Below are 25144 nucleotides of genomic sequence, written 5' to 3'. Positions count from 1 at the left end.
TAAATCTACAGTTAAATGCATGTCACCTGCTTCAAACTGCTGGTCCATCTTTCTCTAATGCACTGTTTCTAGTGCAGGCATGCGTTTGTGTCCGCACTGAGAACAGTGTATTTTCTATGACTTGGTGCACTGTCCTGGTTTGCTTCTGGCACACAAATTTAAGCATATATAACGGTGTAGATTGGGACAGTGTACCATATCGATAATAAGGTTCTTTGCTAGAACCGTGACCATGACCATCACCTTTCATATTAATCTAGGTACAGGATAATCCTTACACTCTTACCTGTCATGAATACCAACACGTAGCGCTCTGTAGTGGTAACAGGGGGGGTCTACCTCTTTCAGTTTCCTAAGGGTACGTCGACTTGACTCCTGTAGCGTAGAGATCACTTTTGTGCTGTAGTTCGTAACAACAAACAAGTAAAGAAAAAAAAAATAATTTCGAGGCTTCAATTACATGTGACCTGATAAGTTTGATGGACCCCATAACAGAAAATACTGAGCCCTAAATAATTACAAGTATCTGTTTTTCCTATACAGCCGAAGACCGGCAGAAAACATGTGGAAATTGGCATGAAAACACTCTTTTCTGCATGCTATTGCCCTAAAACTTGTATTTCCTTTTATTTCCTATCCCCCTAATTAATAGAAACCTCCGGTAATGGTAATTCTAAACAGTATTTTTTCGGGGCCACGTGTAATCTAATTAAGTTACCATAACAACACACCTAGGGCCCGATTTAGAGTTAGCGAATGGAGCAAAGGCAGTCAAGATGGCTGCGTACTTTACATCTACCACCCTCCCTTTACTCCACTCAACACATTTTGAGTTCACCACCAGCCCTTTGGTGAAGTCTTTAGGTTTATATTATCCGGCCCCATGGTGGGTCATACAAAGCTTAAAAGTTCAGCGTGTGTTCATCTTTGGTGATGGACACTCTCACCAAAGTCTTGAAACATTTTCCTTTTCCAATAACAAACTCCCAAAGCAGGAGTTTGTTTTTGGAAAAGAAAAAAACTAATGGGAGCACCATGGGAGCTTTATCCAATGGTGTGGAGGTCATATTTAGATTTTTTCATGTTCCTTTTAATGTGGAAGACAATAAAACAAAAAAAAAAGCCATATGTCTACCCACTCTAAATAGAGTGGATGGCAAGATGGCTTGCCTCCAATGATTCATACTGCCTAATGCCGTTGGATGAAGGTTTACGCCAACAGATTAAAATTTACTACATTGGCATACTCCTAACAGTCTGCCGGACTCAAAATAGAGTTTGTGGACCTAGAGTTTGGCATACAGGGTACTCCACTACCTTTGCAACAGGATACCGCCACTCTGCTTCCTAAAAGCTGTAATAAGTTGTATACTTGATATGCTGATTGGGAAGAGTCATCAAAAATTGCTCCATGAACCGTGCAAATAGTTTCAAGGCGTGCAGTCCACAGCAACTAACATTGTTCGAAAGCTATCTAAATTTATTGAACTAAAGAAACATAGGTACACCTGTGCAAAGTTGTCAAATATAAAAATCCAAGATATGGAGTTTGTAATATGAATTCCTTTTATTGTTCGTCTTCTCTCTGGTGATGAATCTTTGGAAAATATATTTGTATTCTCCTGAATAGCGTCTTACAGCACCCGCACGGTCTTATGTTCCTGCCTGCAATAAAGTGGTAACCTTTTCAAAGAGTGCTGTCGATTCTCATAATTCTGGCCTGACTCCAATGGAAATAGAACATGCAAATGAGATGAGTTTTGAAAACATCAACTGCATAGGCTAGATTACAAATTGTGATGCTACGACTTGAGAAACACCCACCCAAAATGAGAGAATGGTTGTACAATTCATTGACTGTGATGCGGTATGAAGCGTGCCATTACTTAAAACAACAGGGAACTATATCATCTTTTTTTATTTCATATAGGGCCATCAGTGGTTCTGATAGGATTAGCTAGCATTTCCTTCTCTTGAAAAAAAGCTGGGAATGTGCTGTTTCCTTTCATCCTAGTAGTAGTTCAGTGCAAATCCAGTCAAATCCAGTCAGCCATATATACCCTCATAGTCTTTGCATTCTTTCTGATTTTCACTCTTCTCTTGGTCTTCTCATGCAATCTCTTCCCCCTTTCTCCCACTCACAATCTCATCCAATTCAACCTTGATCACTCTACCCAAAATCCCTCAGCATAACTTTCTATTTCCTAATAGAACTTCAAATGATACAAGTCCAAATGTAGTACTGAGATTTACTCAACACATCATTATTTTTCCTCTAGATTTCCTTTCTAGTCACTTCCTTCTCCCATTTTCATCACCATGCTTTCATGAATCTTTTTAATCTCTCCACCATCTAATTGGTTTTGGGTGTTATAAAACTGATTAAGTATGTGCGAATCCATTTCAAGATATTCTTCCATCTCCTTTGAGACAATTTGTACTCCATTCAATGTTAATAGCTCATTTGCCTAAACTTTCATCAGAAAAACCTGACCCAGAAACTTGATCACACTAGCTACTGTTCTCTCTCTCAGAATCTTGCACTCTGGGCTTTTGGAGAACTAACCAACACAAAGTAAAGAAAACCCTGTTGCAATGAAGTGGATCCATAATGGCCAAATCTACCTTTACCCACAGCCCCTTTAGTACATTTTGCATGGTTATGGGAGGACTGCTTGCACATACATTTATCACTGTGTTCACACTCCTGCCATTCTCTAAGCGTACTGTAAACCTCAATATAACCACGTGCCCATCAATAGTCTTCTCTAACTCTGTGCGTAGTCCTAGCAAAACATATGTGTTGGGGCATAGCTTGGTCAGTAAGATTGGGGATGTGTAAGCCTCAGATTTTCCAACAATCACACTGGCATAGAATATTAAAAATATAATATGACAAGCAGGGTGCCTGAGAGAGGCTAAAAGGGCAGTGGAAAGGGAGACAAATGGAGATTGATATGGGTATGAAGTTAGAGAAAACACAATATTTAGTGAAATAACCACTTTTAGAAGACTTTTAGAAGAGAGAGGGAGAGAGTTGTGTGTGTGTTGTTATCTGTGTGTATGGAACAATTCCTGTGAAATTCGACAGACACCTCATAATACCTGACTGAAAGCACATGGACCAAACTATTTACCAGAAAATACCTTTACTAGGGGGTTGTAACACCCCAAACACCCCCCTGAAGCTACACCCCTGCATATGTGCTATATGCATCTTCTATCAATCTTCCTCCTATAGCTTCCAATGCAACAGCCTTATCTCCACTGACTATAACTCTAGCTTTCTCCAAACCTTCACACTGCACTGTCCAAAATGTGTTGTCCTTTTTATTTATTTGGTCTTGCGTACTAGACATTGTATGTGCTATCTGTTGCAAGACATATTGTGATCTTACTAAGAACATGCAGGGCGTGGAGCCCAACCTTTGTTTCCTAATGGTTGGAGTTCCTGTCACTCTCATTTGCTGGCTTCTTATTCCTGTACCAGTTTGTAAATCTTTTGTTTGTTCCTCCCATTGAGCACTTCCTGTTTACCATCACTTTTCATTGGCTGGCCGCTGTGCTTCCACTGCTTGCTTTTCAATCACTAAATTTTTCTTTTCAGTCAAGCACTCCATGAGAGTGAAGGGAGTGTCCAGCTGTCTCCCTTGCGTACATCTTCCCCCTGCATCCTGTGTTGCTCTCAGTCATCTGTGTACTTTTCCCTGTCATCTCCATGTTGTGTTTGCCCTTGTGTAGTTTCCCCACTACTTTCTCACCTGTGTGCTTCTACCCCACCTGTTCCACATTGCCTGCTTGTTGCTACTCCCTCACTCTCTGTGTTGCTTCTCCCACTTGTGCCCTCCTCTCTCACCCATTGCTTCCCCTCCCCCACCGCTATACTCCTCCCATTGACTACTCACTCTGAATAGAAACCTTTGCCAAAGCCAATAGATCTCAAAGGCAAGACCTATTGATTTTGCCAATACTCATGCTGATTGGAAATTGGTTCTCAGCACACTGCCTTACAACTTGCAGTTCAAAAAACAGTTCACTGGAAACAATTCCTTTATCCACCACCACAACATTAAACACTCTTTCATCATCTTTTTCCTCTCCTTTCATCTTGTCAACAATTAATTTAGATAAGCAGTCTTACAATGTGTCCTTTATTCTAAGACAATGCCTCTTGTATTCTTGTAATTAGGGAACCTCTCAACATATTCCCCTAAAAATTCTATCTAATCCTGTCTCCTCAAAATGAAACTTCGAGCTCCATGTAGGAAGAATTCGCTTCAAACTCACTAGCCCATATAAGTGTCCTGAATGTTTTCACACTCTAATGCAGGCCCAAACCTTCCTTCACAATTGCATTGTTTCTCTACTCAGTAGCCCTTCAACAATTTGGACTCAAATGCTATTGCACTATGGTTCCTCCTTCTTTTTGCATAGGAACCAGTGCTTAATTTGTACAACAAAATGTGTCAGTAACGTTGTGTGTAGACCACTGAAGTCAACAGCACCCATTGTCCCTGCCAGCACTTCTAATGACAGTACTAACACAATTGCCAGCCATCACACTCCTACAATTGTGACAATTCTGAGTATTCCTGGCACTCAAAGCTACAAGAATTGTTTTTGCTGCAAGTGTCAGTCATTTGTATAATATATTGAATTAATAAATAGTTACTGTGCTCATCTCTAAATTAAACAGACAGCACCACCATGTGGTAGTCTATTATAAGTGCCATGGATCACAATTAAGTGTGGTGTTTAGCTCTGGAAACCACTGGCTCAAATTAAGCACTGACTCAAACCTGTTTGACTGGTAATAAAAAGTTAATACACAATTCTTATTTGAATCAATCCTTCATCTTAAGTTATATCGTGTTATGTTATGTTATGCTATGTTTTTGTAGAGTGTGGCAATTACTTCTCAGGGCATCCTGGCCCTGAAAGGATATAGGGAAACAGCAGCCTGACCAGGCGCACATTAGCAATTAAATAGAAGGGTCTTCAGTAGTTTTATTCTGAATATCAGGCTACTGGGGATAGATTTCAGGAAGAGAGGTAAGGAGTTCCGAAGTTCCAAAGTTCTGAAAGCAGAAAAGAAAAAAAGTGACCACCTAGTCTACATTTGTTAATGCCCGGTACATACAGCAGTTCTACTGATTGGGACCTTAGAGCTTAGCTTGGAAGGTAAGGTTGGAATTTCTAGAAAGAAACCTGGACCCAGTATTGTGGACTGCTCTATCGACCAAACATAAAGCTTTAAATGTGACACAATGTGAATGCCATCTCTTTGGCATGCTTCCACATCCTCCGCATGCTGAAGAAAATGTTCATATGGCTCTCCACCAACACTAGAAACACCATCAACCAAGCCCTCGTCACCAGCCCCCTCGACTACGGCATCACCCTATATGTGGGATCACTATCCAAATGCTAAACAGGTTCCAGACCATTTAGAAAGCAGCAGCATGGCTCGTCCTGGATCTCCCTAGGCGAACCTACATTACACCCCCCCCTCAAAGCACTGCACTGGCTCCCTGTTAACAAACTATGCCAGTTCAAACTCCTCACTCACACCTACAAAGGCCTCCACAACACTGACCCAACCTACCTCAACCACAGAGTAAACTTCCACCAACCCACCAGACAACTACGATCCATGTCCCTCTATCTTGCACACACTTGGCACATCAGCAGAAACAGCGGATGTGCCTTCTCCAACTTGGCCGCTAAACACTGGAACGACCTCCACCTTCGAACAGTCCCAACCCCTAAGGAGATCAGGAAGAAACTGAAAACCTGGCTATTCGACAGATAACCTAGAGCAGTGTCACCCCCCCCCCAGCACCTGGATACCCTCACGGGTGAAAATTAGTGTTCTATAAATCTGCTTTGATTGATTAAAGCAGAAGCAAAGAAATACCAGTGTGTGATGAGGAAGGCTTGAGTCTAATTCTATACCAAGAAAATTGAAACCCAACGCAATTCTTCTCGATATATTTTTAGTATTTTCAAAAGCTTCTTAGCAGTCTCAAATTGATCACTTCTATTGCCCCATGACCTTAACTCTGCCAAGACGTCTCCTCATCTCTGGCCTCCGTTATAGATTCTATGAAAAAAAACGGAATCAAGTCCACTCTCTCAAAATTTTGATGCCAAGGTTGTGTGCATGGTCTGTGGGGGTGAGAGGGGTTCCTAGCGCGGTGGGCCACCAGGGGTCGTCCCAGGCTGATGGGGTGGGTCCCGGGATGAGTACTTCGTTTTAGTCCGAGTTGAGCATGAGGCAGCTGTCTCACATCCAAGTAGCGACAGCCTTCATTCTGTTGTGTTGATTCTGCCAGTTGTGAGTTTGTTGGTGAGGGAGATGATCAGCTGGATGTCATCTGTATGTGAGACGATGTTGGGGCCATGGCTTCTGACGATAGCTGCGAGGGAAGCCATGTAGATGTTGAAGTGGGGGGCTTAGGGAGGAGCACTGGGGCACTCCGCAGCTGATCTCTGCAGGTTCTAATAGGAATGGGGGTAGTCTGACTCGCTGTGTTTGACCAGTCAGGAAGGAGTGGATCCAGTCCAGTGCCTTGTCAAGGGTGGTAGGAACGTGGAGTCACGTGATTACCATGCGGGAGGAGACGGTGTTGAATGTGGCCAAGAGGTCCAGTAGGATGAGGGCTGCATTTTCTCCCCAGTTGAGGAGGGAGCGGATGTCATTAGTGGCAGCGAGGAGTTTGGTCTTGGTGCTGGGGTTGCTTCGGAAGCCCAGTTGAGAGGTGTCCAGGATGGGGCTGTCTTTGATGAACTGGGCGAGTTGGGCATTGATGGCCTTCTTGGTGACCTTGGCTGGGAAGGGAAGGAGGGAGATGGGTCTGAAGTTGTTGAGGTCAGTCAGGTCGACAAATGATTTCTTCACCAGGTGGTGGTTTCGATGAAGCACTTGATGGTGCAGCAAAGCTGGGGGGTAATGGAGGTGGGTGTGAGTCCAGGGGTCCTCTGTTACCTTCTTTCAGCTTCTGTAGGGGGTGCTGGAGGGGTTTTTAGGAGGTCTGGTCATGAAGGAGATGTAGACGTGTACTATTGAGTGGTCGGACCAGGTGACTTTGCTGGCATGGCAGTACCAGATTCTGTTTCTGCCAGAAAAAATGGAGTTCAGTGTGTACTTGGCGATGTTTTTGGGTTCAGTGACTAGCTGGGAAAGTGAGAGAATGTCCATGATTTCGAGGAGGTTGGATGAGTTGTCATTGCTGCAGTCTTCCAGGTGGAAGTTGAGGACCCCTAGGAAGAGGTAGTCTTTGGAGGAGATGGATGGCTAGGGGTGTGATGAAGTATGAGATGGCCTCGCAGAAGGTGACATGGGGACAGGGGGTTTTGTAGGCGAGGGTGCCTCTGAGTGTAGTTTTGCCATTGGTGTTGATATGGAAATGTAGGTGTTCCATGATGAGGGTGGTGGCGTCCGTGATGACAATGCAGTTGATGCACTTTTTGTGGATGATGGCTATTCCACCACCTGCTTGTTGGTCAGTCGCATTGGATTATCTTATATCCGCGGTGCATGGGGCAGCAATGATGGGAGCTGATGAAGAATGGAGCCATGTCTGTGTGAGAAAGATGATGTTCAGCTTGAGAGAGGAGATGGGATGCCAGCCATTATGCGGCCTCCATGAAGTAGGTTACCTGGGAGGGGCTCTAGGCGGAGTGACTGGGAGACCGGAATGCCAAGGGGGATCTTAAAGGGAAGAGTGGGGGTAAAAGAGCAAGCGGGAATAAAGTGAGAATACAGGGGAATCTGAAAGAAAAACTGCAAGAATTAAGGGAGAATCTGAAAGAAAAACAACAAGAATTAAGGAGGAATCTGAAACAAAAACAGCAAGGATTAAAGGGGAATCTGAAAAAAAACTGCGAGAGTTAAGGGGGAATCTGAAAGAAAAACAGTCAGAATTAAGGGGGAATCTGAAAGAAAAACAGCGAGAATTAAGGGGGAATCTGAAAGGAAACAGCAAGAATTAAGACGAAATCTGAAATAAAAACAGCAAGTGGTCAGGGGGAATCCGAAAGAAAAACAGTGAAAGTTAAGGGGGAATCTGAACGAGAGACAGCAGTAATTAATGGGGAATTTGCAATGCAAGAGCCAGAGTTGGGCAGGAAATCTGAGGCAATTCTATAGTACAAGCTGGAGAGTGCAGCACAAAGGAGTACGTGGGAGCTGGACCGGCTTTATAAACAACTTTTTAGGTCTCGCCTAGCAAGCGTAGCGCATGCGTTGCTTCACCTTGACGAACCTATTGTTGTCGGTTTGGTGTGCGAAGGGAGACAAACCATGTGCGCGCATGGACAGGTGATGTGCACGCACATGGCGTCTCACACGCTCCCACTGCGTGTTATAGATAATAATACCATTCTTCGCCTCTGACTTGACTTTACTGCTGATCAGTGCTGCTATGGCCAGGTAGGTCTTTGTTTCAGGTTTGAACACGGTGCTGTGAGAGGGCTGGCCTGCGGTGCTCGACACCACTTCTGTTTGTGTCTTTAAGACATCGCTGAGATTGCGCTTTTCAATCCTGCCTTAATCCCAGGTCCAGCCCGTGTACACCACGCCGTCTTCCTGGGACACCAGCAGCAGGTTGTTAGCCTGGGTACTGTTCTCCGGGTGTTGGTTTGCTTTGCCAGCAGATGCGTTGAGTTCTAGCTGCAGCCGGGTGTCCAGCTGGTACAGCCGGTTCGCAGAGGTTATTAAAACACGCCTCTGACTGACGGCAACATTGGTTATCGGGTACCCTGGCTTGAATGATTCGCCTCTGGGGCACCGCGCTCCGCTGAGCAGGACCGACAGCTAGAGAAGGGCAGTGCCAGCGTCCTCGGTGGCACTGCGTGAGTATCTCCACTGCATGGTGTAAGGTGGGTTCACACCAGAACCTGGGCTTCTATGGGAATTCTCAAGGGCATATTATCAAGCCCATTTTCGCTGCTTTAGCTGTAGTTTTCTGCCGCTAAATCGGCGATAATGTTATCGCTGTTCCTTGATAATATGGCCCAAAGACCCTTGACTCAATAGGTGCTACTAAACAGTTGAGAAATACCGGATTCTCAATGTCCCATGCTCTGGGCATGGCTGAATTGCAGATAGGTGCAGAACAGCTTGCCTCTTCAGCACCACCGGTGCACCCACTGTCTATGTAATTGTTTGCTGTGCGAACTCACAGCCTTAATGCCTAAACAGGAAGCCATGGAGGAAGGGGTATGCCCAGGAACACTCTGTAGCATAGGAAATCCATTAAGAAGTGAGGTAGAACTAAAATCAGAATTGGAGTTTGGCACCTCCCGGTGCGACCATCCAGTATGTCATCTTGGAAACAGAGAGCTCCTGGCACCCCTTTTAACAGCAGGTGATTTGACCACTTGAAAACTGATGCAGTCTTGCAGGTATCCTGAATGAGAAGAGATGCTGCCCTGGTCGAGGATATTTGATTTCCCCACAGTTGGCACATTCAATATTTGCAAAGGTTTTGCACTGCCAATAAAGTAAAATATGTCACAATAGTGATTCATGTTGCAAATTGCGAATTAGCCGCACAGCAATAATATTTATAGGACAGTACAGAGACGAAAGGGGTACATTTTTTAACTGTCGCTCCATCTCAAATATTGGGAGAAAATAGATTTTAAGTACTTACAGTGTGAACAAGATTATCATAAACCATTTTGAGCCCATAAGTAAATAACAACTACAATATCTCAGAGGTGTGCAATAACATTTTTGATAATATATGCATAGAGATTTTTAGGTCTCGGCTAGCGAAGGCTGCGCTCTGTCTCGCTCGCGAGATTTAACGTTTTTTAGTACGGGGCTTGAACCCGCCCCTCTTCTTGATTGGCTGGCTTCCTAAACGGAGGCCAGCCATTGGAGAAGAGGGGCGTCTGTCCGTTTAAGCCCCGTCTTTTTCAGATTCGGGGGCGTGTTTTTTACTTTCTTTCTCTCCTCTGGAATGTAAACATTCCAGCCAATGGGAAGAGGAGAGAAAGAAAAACACGCCCCCCAATCCGAAAATGCTGCTGCGTTTCTCCGAGGCATTTCCGCTTCACCTCGGAGAAAGGCAGTGGTGTTCATGGCTCTGATGGCGTGATTCTGCAAGCGATTCCACTCGATTCGCAGCTGACTCAGCAATATCCCGCTGTATAGCTTCCATGACTGCCTCTGCTATGGTGCTCTCCGGCGTAGCGATGAGCAGGTCCATAGCTATCCCCTAGTTAATCAGCTTCAAAACTGGTCTCCCTACTTGCGGGACATCTTTTTCCCCCCTGAGCACGATGTCAGCTTGTTTTTAAATTTGTTCCTTGGGCTCTTAGAGTAAGTAAATCAGGGTCCTGGCTCGGCTCGTCCAATTTCCTATAAATTATCAGACTCATATACCTCTACCAGAGCCAGTACCTTCCACTGGTACTTATGCGAAAAACGCCGCACAGCAAACTCGCGTAATCCCAGTTGCCAGCCAATGGAAAGGGCTAAACCATAATTCCTCATTCATTTCGTCCGATAGCTCGAAAGGCATGACACCTACCTATCTTTCTCAATGTTCCATTATCTTTGCAGCTAACAACAAGGTTATGAAAAACAAGGTCCAATCTAAATAAAGCCCTTGTTTGTAACATAACGGCAGACGCTGTTTTCGAAAAGTACAGTTCGAGCAACATATAAATAATATTTTTAAAATATCGTCCTTGTTCCTGTTAACAATCGTTCAAATGAGTATAGTTAAAATATTTATTTTATATATAGAACTAAAGTTCGGGCTTTTTTTAAGGGCGTATCTTTTTCAAGATATTCTGGGAAGCTCTCTTTGCATAAACCTTAGCCTTTCCACTAAGTCGTACGTATTAAGACTGAATAGAAACAAAAGAGAGACCGGAAGGTGTACTGGTTAAATGTCGCCGCCATCTTGGGTGAAAGAGACGAGCGCGCGCTAACATTTCTCACTCGTTTAACACATTAAAAAAAAGTAGTTGGTATTTTTCTTTAGAAACAGATTTGCACCTTTGCAATATGTTTTAAATATGACTGTATAATTGTATGGCTTTAGAAAACGGGATAACCTTATACTTATAAAACTTATCTCCAAAGTGCCCCCTTTGTCATCTTTCTCTATTTGTTTTATTTTTTAAAATATTTTTGCAGATTTATTTTTCCTTTGCTTTAAGTTGCATTTGCGGGACATTGCTGCTTCAGAAAGAAGTTGCCACGCAGCGGAACCCGCGCTAAAGTCCAGTCGGGCTCGCAGGCTGCCATACACAGCAGGAAACTGTCTGTTTGGGCAAGAAGTACGTGCTGGGCCGGCTCCATGCTCGTTCTTTTTGGTATTTAGCGGCGCTGAGGATGGATGTCCAGGTATCTGAATACAGGGCTAGACTGCAGCAGCAGGTGAGCCACCGCCCCTCTCCCATGCTGTGGCTACTGATCATGCATGTGGATTGCCTACTACAGTAAAGATTACAGACCCTAAAGCAGGGTCAGCTACATATGGTGTCACATAATCACTGCCAGATACCTTCTATCACTGACACTATTTATAAACATTCATAAAGTGTATTTTATTTATTTACAATGTTTATTTATAGTGCCTCTTCACCAACTGGTATTGAAGAGATTTACATATGCGTCATTTGCTTATACATTATCATGCAGATCAAACGAAATGTAATCCGTGGAGGGATGGGGGTGGTTTAAAGAGGAGGATGAAGGGGTATAGTGTTTAGGAGTTACCAGAGGATAAATTAGTGTGATACTATCTATTGCTGAAAGGAGTTACACTGTAGCTGTGGGTCAATAATCTCATGTTTGAGAAGGAGAAATCTTGTTTTAGGATCATAGACAATACATAGCTTCTATTTTTGCCGGAATAAGAGCGCATTTGAGAGTGATTAAGCTATTGACATTGTAAATAACAATGCCGTTTCTTTAAATGTTTTAAAAACAAAAACATAAACAAAAATAATGTCATGAGCAATGCCAATAGCTCTAACTTTAACAATGCCGAGACCATTGCATTGTAAATGCTTGTTTAACTAAGTGCAGAGGCCCAAAGTTATTTTGCCTTGTATCAAGGCTGCCCAGACTAAATTCAATCTCATCCTTTGTTCCTTTACCACCCTTCACTTCCTGTCTCCTTATCTCACTCTTGGAGTTTTTTTTAATCTCAAATGTTTCCCCTTGTCACCTTTGGGTTCTATCTTTTTTCCCCATATTGTATCTCCCATTTCGACCTTACTCAATCTCGGGTTTGTGTTAAAGTCTGATGATGAAAAATAAGTCCCTATTAATACGTACCAGTGCCCCCCATCAGCATCCACCGACCCAAACTAAGCATCGTGCATATGTTATTACCATAATTATCTAATTTACATTTTTTAAAAGTTGAAATCAAGAGCCATGATCAACGCAAACTAGACTATAGTGGCATTGGAGAGCTATTGGTTGAAAATATAGGTGTCCTGGATGGCTACTCACACATACTTCTATATTACTCCTGTGTATGTCTCTTGTTGGGTTTCTTAACGCTGTCGCTCTCGCTGTCGCCTTAGGTCTGACTTTGTAGAGGCTTATTACAAGCACAAATGTCATAAAACTTCAAAGTACACAAAACACCTTAAAAGTTCGTAAAAGAACCAGCAGTTTTTTGTTTGCTAACAATATTTCTCCAATGCTAGATAAACAAAAGAGTAACACAGCTTATTCAGCCTCAGTTTATGCAGATGGGTCATGTTTTTGACACTTTTGACAAACAAAGATCAGTTAAGATGAGTAAGGCGTAGAATAGATAGTGTTTTTTTCCCATAACAAGATAAAAACTGCACATGCAACAAAATGTTTTCCATCCTGCTTTCATCATATGTCAGCTACCTGCATATGGTACATGCTTCACTGGCTTGAAAATATCAACGATTGTAATGATGAATGAGAAATTAGTGCATGTGATGCATCTATGACGAATAAAATCATATAAAACATCGTGGATGGAAAGGTTGGATAGCCAGAAGATGATATCAAAGAATGCAGAGTGCAGCGAGAAAATACTCTGATACATCTTCAGTTTTGCAGTATTTTATAATAGTCTGTTCTTTAACCACCACAGAGAACAAATACATCCTGCATGAATTAAATCCATAAACTGGTGATTTGCAGTGGGTTCCAATGTGAAACAATGACACCGCTTCTATAGTATTTATTGCATAGCACACTAGTTGACATAACCACCTGTATAACAGCTAGCAGAGAGGTGACAGAACTCCCTGCTCTTTCACCTTTGAAAGCACAGGCATGACCTTCCAGAGCGTTGGACCACTAAACAAATATGCTCCTGGATTTGTGATCTCTCTGAACAGGGATTTTGGTATCCAAAGATTGTGCCATTATAATGTGAGAAAAAAATCCCAGTCATTTAGCAAGAAGAATGTGCCCCATCGTTTGCTCCTTCAAAAATACGTGAAAGTAGCTACATATCCTACTCATAATAGTTGAGCAGCGAATTGGTAGTGCACACATGGAGTACTTAAAGCAAGTGATGCACACAGGCGCCAGCTGGACACCTTCTGCAAGAAAGGGACAATCTGCTCTTCCTCTCAGTCTCTCCACAGCTCTTCCCTTTTCGATTTCTCTTTACTGATCTATTTCATTATACTTTCCTTTTTTAATCATCTCTAACTCTGACTCAATGTCTCTCTCTGTCTCGCTCTCTCGCACACACACACTCATTTCCTCCAACTCCATATTTCCCTTCCATCTCTACCTCAGAAACTTTTATGCTTGGCAATGTTTAAACTTTTCCCCTGCCCAGAGTGATATTGCGTAGGGAAGGGACGAGGATCTACTTATGAAAGGTCACACTCTTCATCATTAGGGCAGGAAACGGTGTGGTGGCAGCTGCACACCCGCTCACTGCCCACTCTGAAGATTTATGGACAGTGATAGGAAGCTGTGTGGGGAGACGCATTCTGTGGCATATTAACTGCTACAAATGCTTTCTGTGGCAAATTAGCCGATGAACTATTCTGTGATCTTTCAAAAACCTAGAAGGGCCAAGAAAAACATAAAACCACCAGGAAACGTATGTCGCATTCCTACAAGAAACACTAATGATAGCAATGTTAAAACTGAGGCAAACCTGTCAGTTATTCATCTTACCAAAAAATGTTGAAGTTTTGAAATGCATTGCTCAGCTTAGGATTCTCATTTTCAGGACACCCATAATGCATGATGGGAAGGTCAATCTTTTCAAGTTCGCCTTCCAACTGCTCTGTCTAAAATATTTTGCAACTAAAACTAATGCAGATGCTAAATTATCACTCCACTCGTGCGGGAATTATTTTGGTTGGTATCACTTACTCTTTTGGAAAGCATTATGATTACTTGAACTACCAGAGGCAACTAATAATAACGACTACTATAAAGATTGTCCAAGAGGTATGTGGGATGGGGGGATATCAGTCCAGATGTGGCTATTGATAGAGGGTTGAATTAGAGAATGGCCTGTTATCATGTAGCCATGCAAATTGATTAGATTGATTCAATTGTGAAATCTGTGGCTCCTGGCTGAGAGGAAGACGTGCTGTGTTTGCTCCTGACTGTCTGCCCGGCCCTGGCGTGGTTCCTGAGTGCGACTTGAGTTGGTGCGAGGGGGGGGGGCCTTGTTGGCGATGTGGAGTGTGTTGCACCGGCCTCCCTCCCGGTTAAGTTCTGCAAGCATGCTGAAAATAACGGCCTTGTGTATGGTTGTCATTCTTTTCTTTTTCCCGCTGTTGGTGCCTACTATGTTTTGTAGGCGGCTCCCGACGTTCCAGCGTCCTGTGGCTTTGGTGTGGCAGGCCCCTGCGCTGCATGGGTTCGGGTCCCGCCACCGGCTCCTTTCTTAGTCTTGAGCGTGGGCCACTTTCCTCCGTGGCGTGGATCCTTCTTCTGCCTTTTTGTGTTGCAGGTCCCTGCCCGGCGGGGGTTCTATCAAAGAGCTATAGCACAATATTGTTTTCTGTGCCTCTGGTGGCACAGGACAAGGGTTCAGCTCCTGACAATGCTGTCAAACTATTCTATGCTGGTACCTTTGTATTATGAGGAGGCTGCGCTCAATGTACAGTGATGACGAGGCGCTCATAGCTGGTTGTGGCTTCTCAAGGTTGGTGACGTTCTTCCAGGCCCTTCTGGTTGTTGGGCTGCGGGAGGCTCCTAGGGATGCCGGGGTTTGAACCCAGGACCTCGTGCTTGCGATGCATGCACTCTGCCTCTGAGCTATATCCCGGTCGGGGCACTCCCGGCTTCCCTGCATGCTGGTGCTGTGCTGTGCTTCTGGTTTGCTCTTCGCTTGGGCTGCCTAGCTCTGGTGGTGTTGGGGTGCGTGGCTCCTTGCTCCGCATTCTGCAAGTTTGCCGGCGGTGTGTCCGGGTCCTTCTCCTACTGCCGGGGTTTGTGCCTATGGCGGTGGGGCGCTCCTTCTGGCTGCTGCCTTGCCGCTTGGCTGCCTGCTTTTTTCGCTGGCTTTTCGGGTTGGGATCTGGCGTCGGCTTTCTGTGCCTTCTGCCGGCTACGCTTGGGGTGGTTCCTGCTGGAGCTGGTCTGCTCCTCGTGGGTGGCTTGCTGTGGTCTCCGGGCTCCGGCGTCTGCTGCCCTGGTCGGTTGCGCCTTGATGGGGGCTGTGCTTCTGTTGGTGCACGTTCTGCTTCAGCTGCTCCTCTTGGGGAGCATCCTGTCGGGGCTGCTCTCCTCCTCCTTCTTGGTTCGCATGCTGCAGGCTCCTCTCCCTCACGCTGCTCCTGGCGTGCTCTGCCCGGTTCGGGTGCGTCATTGGTTGGGGCTGTGCTTCTCTGTGCTGCCCGGTTGCTCCTGGCTCTGGCCTCCACCCTCCGCCTGCGGTGTGTGGTCCGGGGGGGTGGTCACGTTTTTTTCCCTGGTTGCTGGCGGCCCTCGGTCAGGTGGCTTGCGTGGTGTGGCCCGCCGCTACCTCTTCCGGCTCCACTTCTCTGCTCTCCTCCAGTGGTCTGCGCGGTGGTTGTTTTCTGTCTCCGCCGTGGGCCTTCTTCCTTTGGGTTGCTGCCTTCGGGTGGTGCCCCTGCTCCTGGCCACGCGTGCTTTTGCATTTTGTTTCGGGCCTTGTTAGGGGGGTTCTCCTCTCTGTTGAGTTCATTTGCTGCTTCTCTGGGCTGTTGGCATTCGCTCTTCTGTTTGGTGGCCTACCTCGGGTTAGCGTGGGTTCCTGTCGCCTCTGCGGTGGCTGGTTCCTTTTTTGCTGGCTCTGTCTGTGCTTGCTCCTGAGGTTCCCTGTGTTGCTGGGGTATCCCTGCCTACTTGCTTGCGTCTTGTCCTCTGCTGCTCTTGTGTCGGGGTCGCCTTTCACTTCCACGGCGGCGGCCTGTTGGGGTGCGCTGCAGGTCCTGTTGGCTCCCCTGGGTTCCTGTTGGTAATGCCTGGGTTTTTCCCGCTTTCCTTGCTGACCCTCTGATGCCCTGCTTCGGGGTGTCATGAGTGCGGGTGTCATGGCCTCACCTTGGTTATGTTGGGTCCGTATGTATGTCCGCCCCTTTTTGGGTGGCCTTGCCTCCGCTGCCGGCTGGCTGTTGTGTTGTGGCCTCTCCTCCACTTTGGGTTTTGGGTGTTCGCCTTCGCTTCCTGGCTTATGCGTGGTCGATTGGGGTTTGGTGCGCGGGGGCTCCTGGTTCCCCCGCCCCTTGGGCTGCGCCTGGTTCCTCTTGTGGCTTCCTGGTGTCGTGCCTGGGGCTCTCTGGGGCTCTCTGTCTCCTCTGCCTGCATCTGGTTGGCTCGTGCTGCAGTGCATGTGGCTGTTCTGTTCTCCTTTGCTCCAGCCTGGGGCTTCGGGTGTTTGTCCCGGGCCCTTCTGTGTGCTTGGGTCACTTCTGGGGTCTGGCTGCTTCTGTTTTTGTTTGCTCCTGCCCTGGCTCTCCCTGTGCTTGCCATTTGGCTTGTTTCCAGTGTTTCCGGTCCGCCCTGCCTGGTTTTCTGTGTGGTGTGGTTGGGTGTCTGCTCTTCCTTTCCTTGGCGTCCTCCCAGGGTTGTGTTTCCGGTGGCGGTTCACCTTTTGGTCTCTGGGGTTCGTGCCGCTGCTGTTTGGGCCTGGCTGTCTTTTGCTGCTGCCGTGTCCTTGGCGTGGCGCCTGTTTCCCCTCTTCTGTTCTACTGCTCCCCCGAAGGTGCTGCCGGGTGCTGTTGGTTTCTTGGTCCGTCTGCGCTCTGATGCGTTTGGTACCAGGGTGGTTCTGGTCTCCTCTGGTTCCCGTGGTGGGTGCCTGGCTGGGTGTCTGCTGGGGCTTTTCCGCTCCTGCGGGGTTTTGTGTGGCTGGTTTGTCGCCTTTTTGGGCTCTGTGTCCTTGCCTAGGCTCTCTTTTGTGTCCTGGCGGGGCGCTGTGCGGTTGTGGGCGTGTCCTGGTGGGTCCTTCGGGGCCTTCTCCTGCCGTCGGTTCTCTTCCCGGGCTTGTTTTGCCTGTGTTGGGGCCTGTATGGGGTCCATTGACTCCGGGTTTGCTGGCTTCCTTCCGATTCAGGGTGGCCTCGAGCTGTGCCTCCTTGGCTTTGTGGCTGTGCTGTAGTTTTTGGCCTGCTCTGGGGTGTGTTTTGCTGGGCGTTCCTGGTTCTTTCCTGGTTCTGGTGTCCTGGCTCGCTTCTCTCTTGCTTCCCTGGGCTTTTGTTCCCGGGGTGTGTCTGTTTGGGTGTCATCCCGCCCCTCTCTGGTTGAGGTGCGGTTCTGTGGTGCTCTTGCCCCTGTGGGGTCCTCCCTCCTGGCTGCGGGTAGTCTGGGGTTTTCCTGCTGCTTGGCCCTCTGCCTTCTCTTCAGCTTCCGCTTTGGTGGTTTCCTCTGTTTGGTTTTCTGGCCTTTTTTGTGGTCCAGCTGTGGTGTGCTGGGGGTTTTCTGTTCCTCCCTGCCCTTTGCTTTGGCCTTGGTGCTGCGTGGGCTCCTTCCTGGGTTTGGTGGGCCTTTGGATCCTCCTGTGTCGTTGGGTTGCTGGGCTCTGGTCCTGGCTTCCTGGCTCCTTTTGGGCGTTTGTTGCTCTGGTTTGTACTGTTTTCTTGGCTCCTCTCCGGTGTTGCTGGGGTTGGGCCTTGTGGCCTTTTGGTCAGGGTTCTGTGCGCCCTGGGGCCATTTCTTTTTTCGGATGCTCCTGGCCTTGCTGCATGCTTGGCCTGGGTGTGGGTTGCTGTGCGGTTCTCTGTTGTGCTGGTGCCTGTTTGTGTCTGCCCTCTATGGTTCGGTGGGTTCCTGCCTGGTTGTTTCCTGGTTTGGGGGCTGCTGGTTGTTCCCGGTTGCTCTGGCCTTCCTTCATGCCCTGTTCTCCCTCCCTTTTGGGGTAGGGGGTTTTCTGGGGGCTGTGGTTGGTAGCTCTGTCCCCGCCCTTGTTGGGCTTGTTCGTTGTTGGTTTCCGGTCTTGTTGGTTTCTCCTTGCTGGTCGGCTGTCGGCTGGTTCCTTCTGGGGGGCGTCTCTGGCCTGTGGTCTTTGGGTTGGCCTCCTATTCCCGGCTGTTATGGGTTTGGTGTCCTTCCTGTTTTGGCTGGTGGCCTCCTTCCCGGTGGGGTTTTTTGGCCTCCTGGGGTTTTCGGTTTTACTTTCCCCTTGCCTGTCTGTTCGGTTGGGGTCTTGCTCCTGTTCGGCCCCTGCTCTGGGCTCTCTGGGGCCGGGTCGTTCGTTTTGGTGGGGTGGGCCGGTTTATGGCCTATGCTTTCCTCCTTCCTTGTTGGTCTCAGTGCTTGTGCCTGCGCTCTGTTGGCCTTCTTCGGGGCTGTCGCGGTTTGCTCTGTGTCTTTGTGGCTGGCGTGTCCTGTGTGCCTTCCCTGTGGTTCTGGGCTGGGCGGCCTTGTGCGGTGGGTTGCTTGGCCGTGTCCTTTGGGTCTTGGTTCCGATTGCCCTGTCTCCGGTTTCTCTGGTTGGCGGCCTCCTTGTTGGGGCTCTGGCCTTCTGTTTTTCTGGGTTGTCTCCGGTCCTTGTTTTGGCCCTGCTGTCCTGTTCTGGGTTGCGGGACGGTTGTTTCCTGCGGTTCCCCTTTTCCTCCTTCTCGGTGCTCCCTTGGGTTGCTCTTTTTGTTGTGGTTTCCTGGTTTGCTTGTGGGTGCGGAAGGCCGGTTTTCTGCTTTGGTATTCTCCACTATGTAAATGAATGGGACGAGGACATAAGGGACCTGGGGGTAATGTTCTATTACTTACCAGTAATCTTCATTACTCCAGGTCCCGTTGTCCTCGTCCCATTCATGCGCCCCTCCCTCCTTCCCAGTCGGTCAGCTTTCCTGTCTGGGCTTGGTTGTATAGACGGGATGCTGGGTAAGTACTGCTTATGTACTCCCGGTGGGAGGGGCAGTATTAGGGTCCCAGCATGCCTCTGCTCTTTTTTTCTGTTGGGAGATGGTTATCTCCACTATGTAAATGAATGGGACAAGGACAAATGGACCTGGAGTAATGAAGATTACCGGTAAGTAATAGAAGTTCAGTGGTGTTATTTGTGTTTTTTTCAGACTTGTTATAATCAGAGTTTATCAGGCTTTACATATTTTTCTGCACAACCGGGTCATTAATTTTTAGTTCTTCTTTTCTTCTTTCCTACACCACACTTTCTTCCTACTATGTTATTTTTAAATGGCTTTTTCAAGCAACTGTGCATTGCTTCACTCTTTTTCGACCTTACTTTTCAGCACTCAAACTCCTCTTCACAGCAAGCCTGTTTCAAACCTTATTAAGGATGTGCATTGAATAAATGTTTTAAGTCTGCATGAAATTTTAATTACACTGGGGTAATAAGAGTAATTTCAACAATTTTGCATTATTCTTGTTATGCAAAATCACAAAACAATTACTTGGTTATGCCTGTTTGGGGAAAAATGCCTACCCAAGAGCACAGGAACAGAGAGTTTGAGTGGCTGGCAGTCGCCGTTGTTCCCGTTTTGTTGCATTGAGCACTATTTTCTTTAGGGTTGTATTTTGTGGTACAAAAATAGTGCTAAATACAAGGTTATGCTCCTAACCTAATTCCATTGAAACATACGTGATTTGGTTGTAGTTTTGTGTAATTACGCTACAGCAAAATATGCGCGGTATGCCCACCTCTTCTATTTTTGCACCTCGTTAAGGTTTGATTACAGCAAATTAAAGGTTAAAAATTTCCATTTTAAACAACTTAGGGCATCTCTTTTTATCTGTTATACATCACTGATCAGCTTGTTGAAGATTTTCTCCTTAGGACCTGAGGTATATATTCTGGGATTGTCACAATCCTGATGCCTCAGTTCACAGAATGAGAAGCTCCAGTCTGCTTTCAATGAAGTCAGATCATAGTACTGCTTTCACTGGACAGAGAATAAGCTTAGAGTTCAACCACAAAACGTCTGACGTCAAACTAGCATATGGAGAATAGTGTACATAAACCAGATGAGGCGAGCCATGCCCCAAAGCAATAGTGAGAGGGAGTGGACACATAGGTTATGAATCCCAGGGACAACCCACACAGCTATTGGACTAGCATTCATGACTGACAGTATTTAGAATGGCTCAAAAAACAACCTATATTCCATTATTTTATCCATATTTAAAAATGAATGCAAAGTATATGTTTTCTGACTGTATTTATCTGTACAAATCTGTATAAATGTAAAACAGGGAGCCCTAGTTATAATTGATTGGGACTGAAAATCGAAAACCTTTGTATCACGTAAGTATAGATTCCAGAGGAGGAAATCTTCAACTAAAATTTAGAAGTTAGGATTATTATCCCTTTACAAATTAAAATTCCTGTTGGTCTCAACGATAAGGGTGGAACGTATTTAAATTCATAATTATTCTAACCTCTGAGTTCTACCACAGCATTTAATTTTTCCGTACATTTTTTATATGCTTGTGTCACAACTCGCTTGGAACAAAATCAGCGACCATTCCCATTTTCCTCTACACCTGACCAGGAAAACTGTGAGACTTGAATAGAATGAAAATGTTATTTGCTAATGAATTGATAATTAGTAAAAACATTTTTTCATATTAGATTATGATATTCTTATATATTGTAAAGTGGCCAATTAATTTACCAAATTCTAGTCTTCAAGCTTTTTTAGAAACTGTGGAGGTCAATTCTTGTCTACCTGGTTTATGTATTCATGTATATGCAAATATTTGGTTATCATTCCTATATTATTTCTATGACATGCAAATCAATGTATCTTTCAGGAGTACTGTGAAATGTATACCTTTGAGGTGAAGACTTCGCAATCGAGCTTAAGTTTCCTTTTGTCTACTGATATTTTTTTCTAAGATGCAGGCGTTCCTTTCCTGCCAAATAACTATACAACAGTCATTAGACTAATACCTATGCGATGGATTGATACATGTATATGTAAATAATGTAATACCCTCCTGTATCATTTATATAGCACTTCACACCCATGGCAAGGTCATCATTTTCACTAGGTTCCTTGATTCCCATGGTTCCTGGATTACGATTATAAGGTTCAAAGGGTATTGTCTGTAGTATGGTATATATGGGTGATGCTGTGTCTGGTGCGTGAGGTCTGATGACATGGGGAACACACAATTCATAGAATTTTTGCTTTGTATCACCATGGGCTGTTGCACTAAGTGGGACAATAAATATAGTCATGCATGTAAGTACTTACCATATTTAGAGGTGGGCAAAATCATATACAGAATGTAGATCACTGAGGTCCAATAAAGTATATGGATTCTATCAAGTAGAGTCTAATAAGTAACAGACGGAAAGCACTGTTAAATCACCAAGTGCATGCTATATGGAGTTCACCGATGAGTGAAAGAGGACCATCCATTTCGATACACGGTTTTATATGGCATCCTCCCAGGATTGACAAATGAACATTAATGTGAAGGCAGAGTTGAACCACTATCAGCGTAATTAATATAGGGCATCCTCCTAGGAATGACAGAAGGCTACACAATTGGAGATACTGTTAAACCCAAAGGGAGAACTGTGGTGAGTCTACTGAGTAGCATCAGACGGTCACCTTATTGGAGGCACACTTAAACCAAAATTGACAGAGACTGGTTGAATAAATATATGGATTAGCTATATCTTTCCACCAACGTTGAGCAATCAAATGTAATGCTATGACCTGCACTGTAGGTGGAATTATGGGCCTGATTTAGATTTTGGCAGAAGGTCACTTCATTACAAATATTATGGCTATCCAGTCGACCTTATTACAGGTGCTATAGGATATAATGCACTTGTAATCTAGTGGACAAGATAACTGTAGCATTTGTGATGGAGAAACCCATCCACTAACTTCTGAATCAGGCCCTATGTTTCTTTTTTCAGGAAAATTGTGATATTGGTTCATTATCAAGATGTAGGAATAACTTCATTACCTACCTTAATTTTTGTGAAAAAAGGACTAACAATATACTCCAATGGGAATGGCGCACTCTTTCATGTATCATTGCCAGCACCAGTGATCACATACAAAAATATGACCAGTAGCAGAAGTAGGATAAAAAACATAACAGAGACACCTGACACCACCATGGTTACTTGCCAGATCTGTTGAGCACTGATATCTGCCAGTCGATGTGGGTATCAAAAAAAGACAGAAAATGTGTTATTAACCAGCTATGGAGGTCCTGCATCTAACCATAATAATGTGAGAGTATACCTTAATTGTACATCTGTATAACAAATTATCTGTGTTTTAATAGGAACTTGTTATTAATGAAACTGAAGTGTACACAAGATGTGTATCTAGTATACATATATATATTCATCTATATTTCTACCCTAAGCAAATCACTACATGAAGCTTAGTAGTACATCTGTGATCGCCATGAAGTTCAATTACTACTTGATTTTGTGCTACTGAAGAGGTAATTAGCAGCCATTAATAGTCTGCTGTTGTCATCTTGTCAATTCCGTCACTACTAAGAACTCCGTCTACCTTACGCATAGTCACATATACATATTGAGTGTATCATAGTTTCACATTAGAATTCTTCCTGTTCTGTCACATGAGTAAACCCAGATTCCAAACTATACAATCCTTAAGTCTTTAGCAAAGCCCAAAATCAAAAGTCTAAAAAAGAAACTATTCAAAGATTGATTGCTAAACACAGCTTGATTTTCAGAATACTTCCCTGTATTACCAATGCATTACAACAACCTTTGAGGAAAGTAGTTGTTCTTTATAACCGAAGTCTTGAATCCAAATAGCAAGGTTCTGGCTGCAGCAATATTTTATCAAGATTGCCTAGCAAGGTTGCCATGACACATAAGGTAGATATATTTGATAATGAAAGGTGACCACCACTGCCTGCAAACAATGTGAGAGGTCAGGGACTGATTGGAAGTGTTGTTTGTCATCAGGATGCTGGTTTATAGTGCATTCTCCACACATTCAAAGCCTCACACCAGACAGCACCGGCACACTTTGGAGACCACCAAGTTTTTCTTTTCAGTACAGTACTCACACAAGAGATTTTGTTGTATTATGCCTGCGTGCTGACCAGGCCGTTATTGGTAGGCCACAGCTGCTGACAAGCTTGCTAGCAATTCTACCATACGAATTGGCATTAGGAAACCTTAAAATAAATCTTTTAAAATAATGCCACTGAAACTTCCTCATTCTCAGGCAATGATTTTAAGAGTGTCTTGAGTATTTCAAAGCAGTTATATAGCATTTTACGGAGTTAGCATAATATGTGGTAGGCAGGTAGGTTAATTTAATTAAGAACAATTTGTTAACTGTTTGCTAACTTCTAGTCATTTCTGAGAGAAGACTTTGTTGCCTCCCCACCTCCTTTCTTAGGTTGAGCTATCCTCACTGCACATGCTGCCTGGTTGCAGAAGAACTGTTGTGAGCTTTCCAAGAAATTATATGAACTTCTAATCCACCCATCGCTTGTCATTGGTTGGCTTTATTCCCACTCTCATTTGCTTGCTTCTTGTTTGAAGACTTTCAGTGTCCATTTTGTGTTTGTCCCTCCCCTGGAGCATAGCTCTTTCATCAGCATCTTGACTTTGTCCTTCCACTGCTCATTTTTAGGGAGCTACTTTTTTCTTTGTGGTTAGGCACTCCATCAGAGTGCATGTGTTTTCTATCTCTCTCTGTCTTGTGTTTCTCTCATCCCACCATGCTCTATGTTTGTTCTCTTTCTCTCTCTTTCTCTCAGCTTCTTGCTCAGTTCTCCCTTGTACCTCTTCCCCTGCAGCCCCCTCCTCACTCGGTGCTGCTGTCTCTTGTATGTTGATGTCTCCCTTGTGCACTTTCCCCCATTTTATTCTCTCCCTTGCACTTTCACCCACTCTTTGTTGCTTTACCCGTCATGATCCACCAACCTCTTCTCCATTGCCCCCACCTCTGCTGATCTTGTTGTAAAATTAGTTTTTTAGGCATATTCTTTTTGGAGTGAAGAACCGGGATTTAAACCCAGCGGCGCAGGGGATACGCCCGAAGTCTTTGGGTTCACCTGTCTTAGAGTACAGAGACACGGGATTCTTCTGTTGATATCAAAGATCAAATTTATTAGCTGCAGCCAGTAACAGAGGTCCTAGAAGTACAACACGGTGTATGTTCTCAGGAGACTGCTCAACATAATAGAGCGGAGCATCGTCTTTTATGCCAAAAACCATGTTCCTGGCTAGCATCAATTACTCACAAATCTGACCAATCAGAGGATGATATTTACAGAGGCATCACATAACGACAAACCCACTTTCAGTTATCCAACCCATCGCCAATGACAAGGCAAAAATCCAGCATTCTTGCTCGAACAGGCCGGACGGGCCCATCATAAAAGACCTCAACCCAAATCAATAATTAGGCCATAAGGCCATAAAAGGAAGGAGCAGAAACAGATGAGGAGAAAGATAGCGGGGTGTGTGCGTGTGCCATAGAATCAATAATGTCCTGCTCTTTGATCTCTATCTGACCAGCTGCTTAACAAGGTACTGGCTCAACAAGTTTAGCCTCGGGCAACAGGGTCAGTTGACTCAGGTCAAACAGGAGTCAACACGAACTCAAGCTAAAGTGTACGCGTCCTTAGAGGCTCGCTTTGCCATAGTCATCCTGTAGTCATTAGCCTATGTGAGGGCAACCACAAAATGGCGGTTATGCACAAAATGAAACCCAAGGGTGCAGACTAGATCGTCAAATACAGAGTGAATCCATC

Source organism: Triturus cristatus, chromosome 4_1 (assembly GCF_964204655.1).
Source record: "Triturus cristatus chromosome 4_1, aTriCri1.1, whole genome shotgun sequence".
Lineage (NCBI taxonomy): Eukaryota > Metazoa > Chordata > Amphibia > Caudata > Salamandridae > Triturus > Triturus cristatus.
The sequence above is the reverse complement of the archived record's forward strand: the minus strand, read 5'-3'. Positions refer to the sequence as shown.